The 11450-nt window shown below is 45.2% G+C and overlaps 1 protein-coding gene across 3 annotated transcripts in view; it reads right to left on the bottom strand.

Moving 5' to 3' along the window:
- Positions 1-11450, bottom strand: part of APC (APC regulator of WNT signaling pathway) — a 111166-nt gene that overhangs the window by 76330 nt on the left and 23386 nt on the right. For 2 of the 3 annotated variants that reach the window (XM_071581441.1, XM_071581443.1), the window contains exon 1: positions 7696-7740. The exons of the other annotated variant lie outside the window; for it this stretch is intronic. The gene's annotated coding sequence lies outside the window, so the exon portion shown is untranslated. Of the gene's footprint in view, positions 1-7695; positions 7741-11450 lie in introns of those variants that run through there. 3 annotated transcript variants of the gene reach the window in all.

Genomic DNA, 11450 nt, shown 5'->3' with positions numbered 1-11450 from the left:
AGATAAACCCCTCAAAATTAAAATCAGTCTCTCCTCTCGAAAACAGGTGTTAAAGGTTCAAACTCTGGAGGGTGGGTTGGGAGGAGCCCCCTCAGAGAGTTTTTCTCACCATACCAACACAAAAGGTTTGGGCTTGGAGTCCCAGGGTGAGGACAAAGCGTGGCTGATGACTTTTAGATTCAAGCTGAATGATGGGCGGAGATGAGAAAACAGATGCCCAGCACCTGGGGGTGGGGAGAAGTTTGTTTTCTTTTTGCTCTGGTCTGTTTACAGTTATATGTTTATCTACATATATCTGTATATATATATAGTAGTTAAGAACAGTTGTCCTTCTTGTATCTATTTTCAAATTAAAGTTCCTTTTTCTTAATAAAGAGTGACATGATTATTGTGCAGGAATCCTCTCCTCTGCTTTTCGGTAAACATTTTGGGTTTTTTTCTCTCAAACTAAGACAATTGGTTTTTACCAATTACCACACAGTAGACACATCAGACCACATCGGGTCCCAGACCAATCCTTGGATCTTTGCTCCAAATTTTCTCAGTACAAAAAAGTTATGTGGACAAATGTTTTAAACACAAAATAATCAACATCAGTGGAAATTGACTGAGTCACTGTAGGTTCTCAGTAGTAGTTTCTCAGCTGTCAAATCACTTGCCTTGGGGAAAGAGTCAGACTCTGAACCCTCCTGGCCAGAGCAGGTTCCCAGCCAGGTATCACCTCCTTCAGGGGAAGTCCCCAGCCCAGGGGAAAGCAGGAACACTCCAGGCGTGTCCCCTGAGTCTGCAGCTGCCCCACTGCACATGCAAACACATCAGCATGGCTGGATCAAGAACAAATGATCCTCGTCCCCACTGCATGAAACCTGTCCTGGGTTGAGCTGGAAATGCCAACTGCCCAACACAGTCAGAGCCTCCCTCCTCCCACCGAGAAAAGGGAGGAAAGAAAAAAAACCCTCAGACTACGTTTATGCTTAAACTAACTCCATATATTTATGCAGAAAAAATTAAGAGAAACTACAATATAACAGACACTTACACAAGTTAGAAATAACAAGAAATAACTCCCCACTCCCCATTAAAACCAGATGCCATCACTCCAGATCCATAAGCACCCTAAAAGACACCCAGCAAGAAACAGAAGGTGTAACAACAAAGTGTTTCTACTTCCCTGAGCTCACACAAAGTGCAGTGAGGCAGCAGCAGCAGCCGGGCCCAGACAGCAGGGCAGCAGCTGCGGGTCCTGCCTCTACTTCAGCCATGATGGAACTGAGTGAGCACCTCCCACTCTTGTGTTCATATCTCAGGTCTGTGTCAGCTGCTATGAAACACTTCTTTGGTTACCCAGGCAGGTGATCCCTGTCTCTCCTGATCTATGCAGACCCTCTGAGCCTGCTAATTCGAGGCCTTGCTAAAACTACCACAAACCACGACAACAAGGGAGAAGGGAGGAGAAGGGAAGAGCTCTGGCCTACAGAATCCACCTCACATTGTACTCAGCCCAAGGGAAAATGCATCAGCCAGGCAGCAAACCCCTTCCACCTTTGTGAAATTTGCCATTAGGCTTCAGTCAAGATCATTTTTGCACTCCACCTGTGCCATTTCTTCACAAAGTGGTCATCATTCAAAGAGAGGAATGGAAATACCAATTTCTCCAGATTTACTCCAAAAAATAAGCCTTAGAACACAGAAACTCTGAAATTCAATTCCCTCATTGTAAGAGACACCTAAAATCTTACTGTCCTACTTCCCTGACCCACATTTCTCATCATTAAGAGGTTTCCTCTTCATCTCCTATGAAAGTAAGGCGAAATTACAACACAAAATTTCATGCTTTACTAAATCAGCACTTTGCAAGAATATTCGTATCAAAGAAGAATTTCAAGCTGGATATAACACTTTTCTGCATTAAAATAAAAATTAATGAGAAGCCCAAATTTATGCAAACATACTGTTAAGATTTAGAAATGTATTTTTCTACATTAAGAAAACTGTAGCAGTAACCACTGCCCAGACAGGAATTTCCCTGCACTCTTGGTCTCAGATCCCAGGAGAGAGGGAAAGAAAATGCAGGAGTCTCTGAAAATTCACATTTTTTATGGATCAGAGCATTTTGCTTTGAAACTAGTAAGCATATACATTCAATATGCTCTAAAGAGGTTCTGTTCAAGAACCCCAGTGATTAAACTTTCTTATGACATTATTTCAGACTCCCATTACTTCTCCCATTACTATTTTTTCATCCATAAAATCTATGATCCTTATCATTGTATTGTACTGTCACCAGTAAGCACATGGGCTCCTGCTCTAAATGGAGATTTTTTATGTTACCTTCTTAATATAACAAACTGAAATAATCATAACCACCTTTATATATTTTTAATTTTTTTTAAATTGGTATCTAAATTTTGTGATCATTGTATCTAAATCTAAACACTGATTTTATCTAAAATTCATGAATATCTAAGGTCAAATTTAGCAAGCCTGGAAAGGATCATCAATTCTGATTTGTTCCTACACCCACAAATTTTACACAGCCCTTCACTGCTGAGCCCAGAATCTTCTCCCTGTTATTCTTTACTGTTCTGTCAATTTTTGTCATTCATCCCATCTGACCAGCGGGGGAACTGTTTCTTCAAGGACATAACACACTGAAATCAGGGACAGAATGCTCACACTGTCACAGCTACCTCAAAGAAATTTTAAACCACATTTTTTTAAGCCCTGGGTCAAGGGGTTGTGCCTTGGAGGAGGTTCTGGCCGATGGTGGGATGGCCGGGAGGGCTGCACTGGTGCCTGCCCAGCTGTCTGCCCCACCCTTCCCAAAAGTTCCCCATCCAGGGAGGAGAGGAAGGGCTCAGCTGCTCCAGCGGCAGCTGCTGAACCACTGCAGATTAGTTCTTGACTGCCAAGGTAATCTGAAATAGGTGTCAGTTTAAACTTCCTGTGCTGGGCCATTAACCACAACGGATCAGCAGCTGTTGCTCAGCTATTTCCAAAAGAGGGGCAAGGCTGACAGGGGCAACAAATCCAGCACAGCTGTTCCAAGGTAAGACAGCTCCACTTACTAACTTGAGCCTTAAGAGGACCACTGCATCACCTTCATCAATACCTAAAGGGAAGTTCTGGCCAGGTGGGGGTTGGTCTCTTCTCCCAGGCACTCAGCAATAGGACATGGGGGCACGGGCTCAAGCTCTGCCAGGGGAAATGGAAGTTGGAGAGCAGAAAAAAATTCTTTCCAGAGAGAGTGTTCAGGCATTGGAATGGGCTGCCCAGAGAGGGGGTGGATTCCCCATCCCTGGAGATTTTTAACCTGAGATTGGCCGTGGCACTGAGTGCCATGATCTGGTAAAGAGACTGGAGTTGGACCAAGGGTTGGACTGGATGATCTCGGAGGGCTCTTCCAACCCAATCGATTCTGTGATTCTAAAACACTTGTGAGAATGAAGTGTGGGGTTTTCTTTACTGTCCTTATTCAGAACACATCAAATCAAACCAATCTGCATTAACAGGTTCCCTGTTGACTGAATCCTGTATTGGATTTTCCGTTATTCTGTTTGAAGGTTGCCTTCAGGTTAAATGCTTTGTATGTAAATATCCTTCTGCTTGTCCTTTTCCAGCTGGGGCAAAGTACCAGCACACCAAGTGATGTGTTTTGGAACTTATCAAAAATGAGTATCGGGCATTGTCTTAGACATTTAATAGAATCATAGAATGGATTGGGTTGGAAAAGCCCTCTGAGATCATCCAGTCCAACCCTGGATCCAACTCCAGTCCCTTTACCAGATCATGGCACTCAGTGCCACGGCCAATCTCAGTTTAAAAATCTCCAGGTATTGGGAATCCACCAGGGAAGCTTTCAAGGTTTGCCAATCTAAAAATGTTTATCCCTTGAGATGCACCCTTTAATTCTCCACTGTCCTACACACTGAAAAATTGTCCACTGGACTCAAATAATAAAAGCCCATTACTCTGATTCTTTCCAGACAGAGCAGAAAACCTATTCCTGCCTTTTGCAGCATCACACTGAACAACTGTATTATTTCCACCTGGTGATAAGCCTGTCCTTCAAGAAAATTGCCTTCGCTGACAGCATATTTAACCCTCATATTCCCACGCAAATTTAAGAACATTTCCCAAAACTTCCCATCAGTAGCAGCTAAAAGGGAGGCCATTTTGTTTGTTTTCCACCATCTGGGCTATGCGGGCACACAAATGTAATGAGCAGCCTGAAATGCTGTGTTGCTTTTGAGTGTGATTAGAGAGAACTGAGAGAACAGCACAGAGCAGGAATTGTCCGTGAGTGGAACAGCCGATCTGTTCACATTCTCATTCATTCTCCATTATCACACTCGGGTCATCAGAGAAATGGAGGAAGGAGCATGAAACACAACTGCTCTTCATCAGCTTCTTTTAACACACTTGGGCTCAGATATCAGAAAACGAATTGGAACTTACGTAACACCGCTCCTTTTAATACATTTGAAAGGCTGACATTGAAAATAATTGATAACAAAGTATATACCAAACTATGACCTCTAGATTAGTACTGTGAATTCCTGAGGTTTTCAGCCATGTGGAAGAGAAAAGGAAAGGGCCAGTGAGGAGCAATTACCACCTATCCCAATACAATGTGTAAAAGGGTTAGTCCCTTTTAAAAGGAGATCACACAATTTTCTCCATACTCAGCTTCATAAAGAGGATTTTCGTCTTACCTTTTCTATCCCCTTCTGCACCAAGGTCATATTTGTGGACAGCAGACTAAAACACTGAGGTATTACTATACCTGACTTTCCTAAATTTGGTAAAGGTTTGGGGTTTTTTATTTTGTTCTTTCATAAATTAATTCAGAACTTGGCAAGAGACTTCACCCCATCATTTTATTACAGGACACTTCTGTAAGTTCAACACTTGGCCTGCACTCCCCAACCATGAACAGAAACACCATCTGTTCATCTTCATAACTGACCCATGTTCTCCACATTCCTTAAGACCCAGAGGTGAAGGAATGAGAAGATCAGGGTCAGAGCTCTCGTGTGGCTCATGCAGGTCAAGTGTGTGTGTGAGAAATAAGCCCACATTTGGAATTTTACTAAGGAACGGTAATAATCAAAAATTCACTCCTATTAATACAAAAAGAGTGACATCATAAGTCATACATTTCAGGCTATGAACTGCCAAGTTCAGCTTTTATTATATTGTCAGGAAAATTCCCACTTCTTCCTTTGTAATTCTGGGTTGGGAGGCTCCTTAGCTGGTTAGTCGTGCTGGATTCAGAACGACTGAGGAAATTTAAAACAAGATTTGCATTTAAATACTGTATTGAACACAAACCACTCCAGACATCATTTGAATCATGACTTATATTGGATCGGGGTGATTCACAAGCCTGCACACTCAACCTTCAAGACGATCATCTTTGTTATTCATGGCTAATTGCGTATGCTCTCACTGCACATGACTTGTTCCTGTTTACTTTTGTATTTCTCGTAATCTTTTAAGGACTCAATTCTGGAAAGTTTAAGCCATTAAAAAGTCTGGCACAGGTCTTTGTTTTCCTGTTTTAACTGAAAACAAAAATTGAAATAAAAACCATTTACATGAAATAACTTTAATAAGAATAAAGAATTTATAATAAGGAAGTATTTATCTTGGGTGACCTATCAGGGTCATCTCCAGGGGTCCCTTCAGCACTTTTAGGGATCAGAAGACCATTTGTCTTGCAGGAAAGGCATCAGCACCTGATCTCACAGATCCTGCAGAATTTTGGAAAACCATTAGTGTAGGCTTGGTCTTTGCTCACAATAACTTACTGTCAGAGCACATCAGCAGCATAATCTATTTTAAACAGGATTTCACTACACTGATGATGAAAGAATTAATCGCATATCATCACACAAACATTTTACCAATTAATTTGAGACACATATTGAAGTCCAACATCAGTATTTGGGGACCAAAGGAACCAGTTTTAGCCATATGCATTTCCATGCTGATATAAGCACAGTGTACTATGACAACATCTCTCAGAACATTCATCACAACCAAGTATTTTGTACAAGGGATGATGTTCAGAAAAGTCTGGACTAATAAATAATTTAAAGCATTATATTTCAAAGTGACCACAGTTTCCTGCAGAAACTACTCCACTGGTTACACAGAACAATAGTAAAAGTCTTTCACACTAAAGAGGTACAGGAAGAAGCAACACCACAAAAATCATCATAATCAGTATTGTACTTTTGCCACCCTCTTTCCTTTTAGAAAACAACAAAAAAAGTAGTGGAAGCACCTCTGCAACTACTGTTTCTTCCAACATTTAGGCAGCTGTCATGAACATTCAAAACATCCAACCCAGGATATCTCATATCACCAACCCACCTTTTGAAACCAGTTATTCCAAGTGATAAGTTTCTGAATGGTGTTTCAAAATTTAGTATCACCCAAAGCATTTCTTACTGATAAACAGATCTGTGATTCTAAAAATAATTACATACAGAGGAAATGTTTCGAGGGGAAATGTTTTAAAGCAGAAATTAATCTCAGACTTGTCTTCACCAAGCCTTTTTAGTGCATCGCTGCATTTAACAGAACTGAGAAGGAGAAAAGAGTATTTTACCAGCTACTTCGAGTCTCCTTAAAAATATGGAAGAGTCTGAGACTTCCAGGAAATGGCTTTCAATATACACTTATGTGCATTTTCAAAGAACTGCAATTCTGACAAAACAGTCATAATTCTATTGCCTGTATTAGATAACACAAAAAACCTAAACCAGACAGTAAGAAGAGAGTGGAAAAATAATTGAGGAGCCCTTTCAGCAGAACGAACAGCAAAGGGTTGAAGAAGTGTTTAAAAACAGAATTAGATTTATATTGTGCTATTCACCAAAATTTACTGAAAACACTTCTTTGCAAACCAAGCAGTGATACGTTTCTTGCTACGCCATTAAAAGGTATTTTACAGGGTATGACTCTCCAAATCAAGTCAAAACCGGGCCCCACTGATCCCCTGAAGAAAAATCCTGTCAAATGAAAAATGCCCCTTATGGCCCACGGACAAGGTCGTCCATGTGAACCGACAGGAAGAATTTTACATCTTGCCCTAAACAGCGAATAGGACGAAACAATCTGGCAGCATATGCGTCCTCCAAAAATCGCCACACATTTCCCTGCAGAGGCACGGAGGGTTCCGCCGGCAATGACCTAATTACTAGAATGAAAGCTGCGTATCTGACAAAGGGGAAGAAAGGACCCACAGCTTCATACATAATTTATTAAGATTTCCCACAGCACTCAGGTCGCTGCGCGGACCGGAGCGCCCTTTGTGATGCTGAGCACACGCGGGGACTCACTCGGCGTGTCCGCGGGCGCTGCCGCCACTGCCGCGGCCCCCGCGCTGCGGCACCGACCGAACAAAGCGGGGCCGTCCAGCCGCCAGCGCCGCCGAGCCGTGCCGAGCCGAGCCGAGCCGCTCCCGGCCCCGCTGCCGGCCCCGCTTTGTGCGCCCGGTCCCGCCCGCCGGCTCTGCGGTGCGGTGCGATGTGGGGCTGCCCTCCCCTCCCCGCCTCAGCCCTTCCTCGCACCCCGTTTTTTTTCCGGTTTTTTGTTTGTCCCTTTAACCCGCCAAAGCCGCTCAGCGTGCCCGGTGAGGGTGCGGGCGCGGCCGCCGCTCTCCCTCCCTCCCTCCGCACTCACCCCATGGCCGCGGCTCCTCCATCCCCGCGCAGCGCCCGGCCCGGCCCGGCCCCGCCCGCCACAGCGCCGCGCGCGGCACCGCGGCCACGTGACCACGCGCCAATGGCGCGAGCGGCGGCCCCGCGCGCCACGCCCCGCGCGCGGCCCCGGCGACGGGGGCGGGGAATGGTCCGCCCGGCCCCGCCGAACCCAGCCCGGCCCCGCCGAACCCAGCCCGGCCCCGCCGAACCCAGCCCGGCCCCGCCGAACCCAGCCCGGCCGAACCAAACCTGGCCCTGCCGAACCAAACCTGGCCCGGCACGGCCCGGCAAGGCCGAACCAAACCCAGCCCTGCCGAACCAAACCCGGCCCGGCACGGCCCTGCTGAACTCAGCCCGGCCCGGCCCGGCCGAACCAAACTCAGCCCTCACGAACCCAGCCCGACCCGGCCCGGCCGAACAAAACTCAGCCCTCACGAACCCAGCCCGACCCGGCCCGGCCGAATCAAACCCAGCCCTGCTGAACCCAGCCCGACACGGCTCGGCCGAACCCAACCCGGCCCGGCCGAACCTAGCCCGGCACGGCCCGGCTCAGCTGAACCCAACACAGCTCTCCCGAATCCAGCCCTCCCGAATCCAGCCCGGCCGAACCCACACCAGCCGAACCAAACCCAGCCCCCTGCCTAACCCAGCCGCGCCCAGACCAGCCGAACCCAGCCCAGTCCGACTCAACCCAATCCAGCTTAACCCAGCCTGGCCCGGCTCAGCCCAGCCCGGTCCAGCCTGACCCGGCCCGGCCCGGCCCCCGGCTCCGTCTCGGAGCTCCGGGCCAGCGAGCCCACCCTGCGCAGCCCATCCTGCCTCAGTCCCCGCCGCTGTCACTGATCGCCCCCCGCTCAGGGACCGAACACCGAGTCACACCGACACCTCCCGCGCTGCACTTGCAGGAACGAGAATCTTCTGTGTAAAAACGAAAATTCTGCCTGTGCTCGATTAAAGCTACTGCCGTTCACCGTATTTTTCAAGAGATACATATTGAGACGTTGTGTATTAAAAGGCAACAGCAAGTGTATATCCTTCAAGGGCACCTCAGATTTATTTGACCTTCATTGAAAAGCTGTTTCCATGTGCTTTTCAGGTATAAATTTGATACCGCTACTTGGTAGTCTAACAACAGATCAAACACGTACATTTAAGCTATACCACATTAGAACAGTAAGCATTAGCTGGAAAAAATCTAAAAGACAAATGAGCAAACAAATGAATTCATGGAACTATGTTATAATCTCTAAGAACTGATCTCTCTTCAAGGGCAAGGGTGTAACAAAGTATTCACGAAGATGACTTCAAACCCCACAGAAGTGTACCACTGAAATAGAGGGGACTGCAGAAATTAAGCCATATTCCAGCTCTTTGAGTTTGTAGTCTGTATTATCATTTTAAAAAAAGTTATCTAATACAACATGTTGAAAAAAATGCCAGCTCTGATGTAAAAGTCAGCTTTGTAGAAACAGCACAAAATTAAATAATTGTAATCCTCCAGAATAATTCAAGAATCAATCTGTGGGCAGCACAGCCCATCTCAGCAGAACAGGCCATGACAAGACCTGGAAAAGTGCAATGGCTCCTCACCTACAGCAGAGAATGCCCTTCCCTGACACACATCACAAATTACGGAGCTATATCCTTACACAAGTGGACATAAGGATAATATTGCTCATTAAAAACATATATCCTTACGTGCCCAAGGGAATTTCACTCTTCCTAAAATCATTCCTTTGATTTGCATCAAACAAGCAAGCTTGTGATACCTCGTGGCTGGGAACAGATAAAATTAGAGGCAGTACAGGCCTGTGTGTGAATGGGCGCAATTGCACCACAGATCCCTTAAATGCTACCGATTTCACAGGTCTCCTTCAGTCACAGAAGGCAACAGTCCCCTCTAAGGAAAGATGCTCTTTACCAGATCACCTTTCATCAAATATTTCACTACTCAGGAGATGTGTGACATGCCATCCTTCAGCACAGTATCTCACAAGACCCTCTTTGACCTCGCCAGGATGGCAAACTCCAGAGGTGCTGTCACTTCAGCTGCTACAGCAAAACATCCTGCACCAAAGTTAAGTGGGCTGATCTCAGGCTGTGTGATTTTTTTGCCACAAAGCTTCTATTAACGACAGCAATCGTGGACATCCCATGGTTTATGGTGGTTTGTGATTCACTTGATTTCATTTCACAGAGACCAAGCTCATCCTCCCTCAGCTGTACCCACTCCTCCTAACAGGTTTAAAGTTCAGAACCTGGCTATGCCTTGGACCTAAACCCATCTCTCTTGGTATCTTATTGATACTGTTCCACACCTCAGAAAAGCAAACCAAAATGCTCCCAGTTACTATTGTGAAGCTCTCTCCATCTCGGAATTATTTACACCACTGTTAAGTGCATAATCCAATAAGCACAGACACAGTTCAACACCTGTGTTATCAGCTGACAATCTGTTGCAACACGAGTTGTGGCCTATACAGCAATCAGTAATATTAAATCACAGAATCACAGACTATTCTGAGCTGGAAGGGACCCACAAGGATAATCAACTCCAACTCTTAAGTCAATGGCCCACACAGGGGATTGAACCCATGACCTTGGCGTTATTTTTAACCAACTCATGTTCAGAACTGGCAAGTGCAACATGGTCTGCGGTGACATCCTTAGGCATGCAGAGACAACACCAGAGAACCAATGACAAGGAAAATTCCAGAGAAACTGAAACTCTATGTACTAAAAAAATTCTTTCCAGAGAGAGTGCTCAGGCATTGGAATGGGCTGCCCAGAGAGGGGGTGGATTCTCTATCCCTGGAGGTTTTTAACCTGAGCTTGGCCGTGACACTGAGTGCCATGATCTGGTAAAGGGACTGGAGTTGGACCAAGGGTTGGACTGGATGATCTCGGAGGTCTTTTCCAACCCGATCCATTCTGTGATTCTAAAGCAAAAACCCCTAAGTTTTAAGAAGTATGGTTAAATTTCTAGAACCCAAAATGGAAGTGTTAAACATGGAAGGCTACATAATGCATTCCATTTATTTACACACATCATACTGCATTTTCTGCAACTGGCAAAAACTAACTGTAGTTGTCACTATGTCAAGAGATTCTTGCTAGGCCTGGTAATGGCTAATTCTTTCAGAGTCTGGTAGTCACAACCTGCTTAAGTCTGAGCAAATTCAGTACTGATGAATGATCTCAAATCCACTGCTCTATAGCCTGAACTCCCTTATTTATTTGCAGAATAAGCAGAAGCACAAACTCTCTGATGCTTTCTGCCAAGTTGAACAGCTGTGTGGGAGGGAAAAAGCCTTTCCCTCTTTACTCAGTGATGCCCATTCTGTTGTGGTTTCATAAACATGGCAGCTTATGGTCTGTGTCACACGTACCTGCCTCTGAAGCAAAACCCACTACCAAGTGAAATCCAGTTTAGTGAACAACACGTTATGAGCCATAAGGTGACCCTTCTCATATTGTACCTTCCAGTGGTGTCAAAACACTGAAATACAAACAGTGAGTGGTACTGTGAGAAACATTCTTACCCTCCTTCAACACTGCTTTCAATGTGCAGTGCTGGATTCTGCTAATAGAACTGATGCCAATGAAACAGTATTTGAAAAAAACCCCAAACCAAAACAACAAAAAAAACCCACCACCCACCTCAGGCTTTCAGGAAAAAAGGAAATACAGAAAGGAATTGCACAGGGAAAAGTCTTCTTTAGGCTAAGCGTATTT

Source organism: Pithys albifrons, chromosome Z, assembly GCF_047495875.1.
Source record: "Pithys albifrons albifrons isolate INPA30051 chromosome Z, PitAlb_v1, whole genome shotgun sequence".
NCBI lineage: Eukaryota > Metazoa > Chordata > Aves > Passeriformes > Thamnophilidae > Pithys > Pithys albifrons.
The sequence above is the reverse complement of the archived record's forward strand: the minus strand, read 5'-3'. Positions and strand labels throughout refer to the sequence as shown.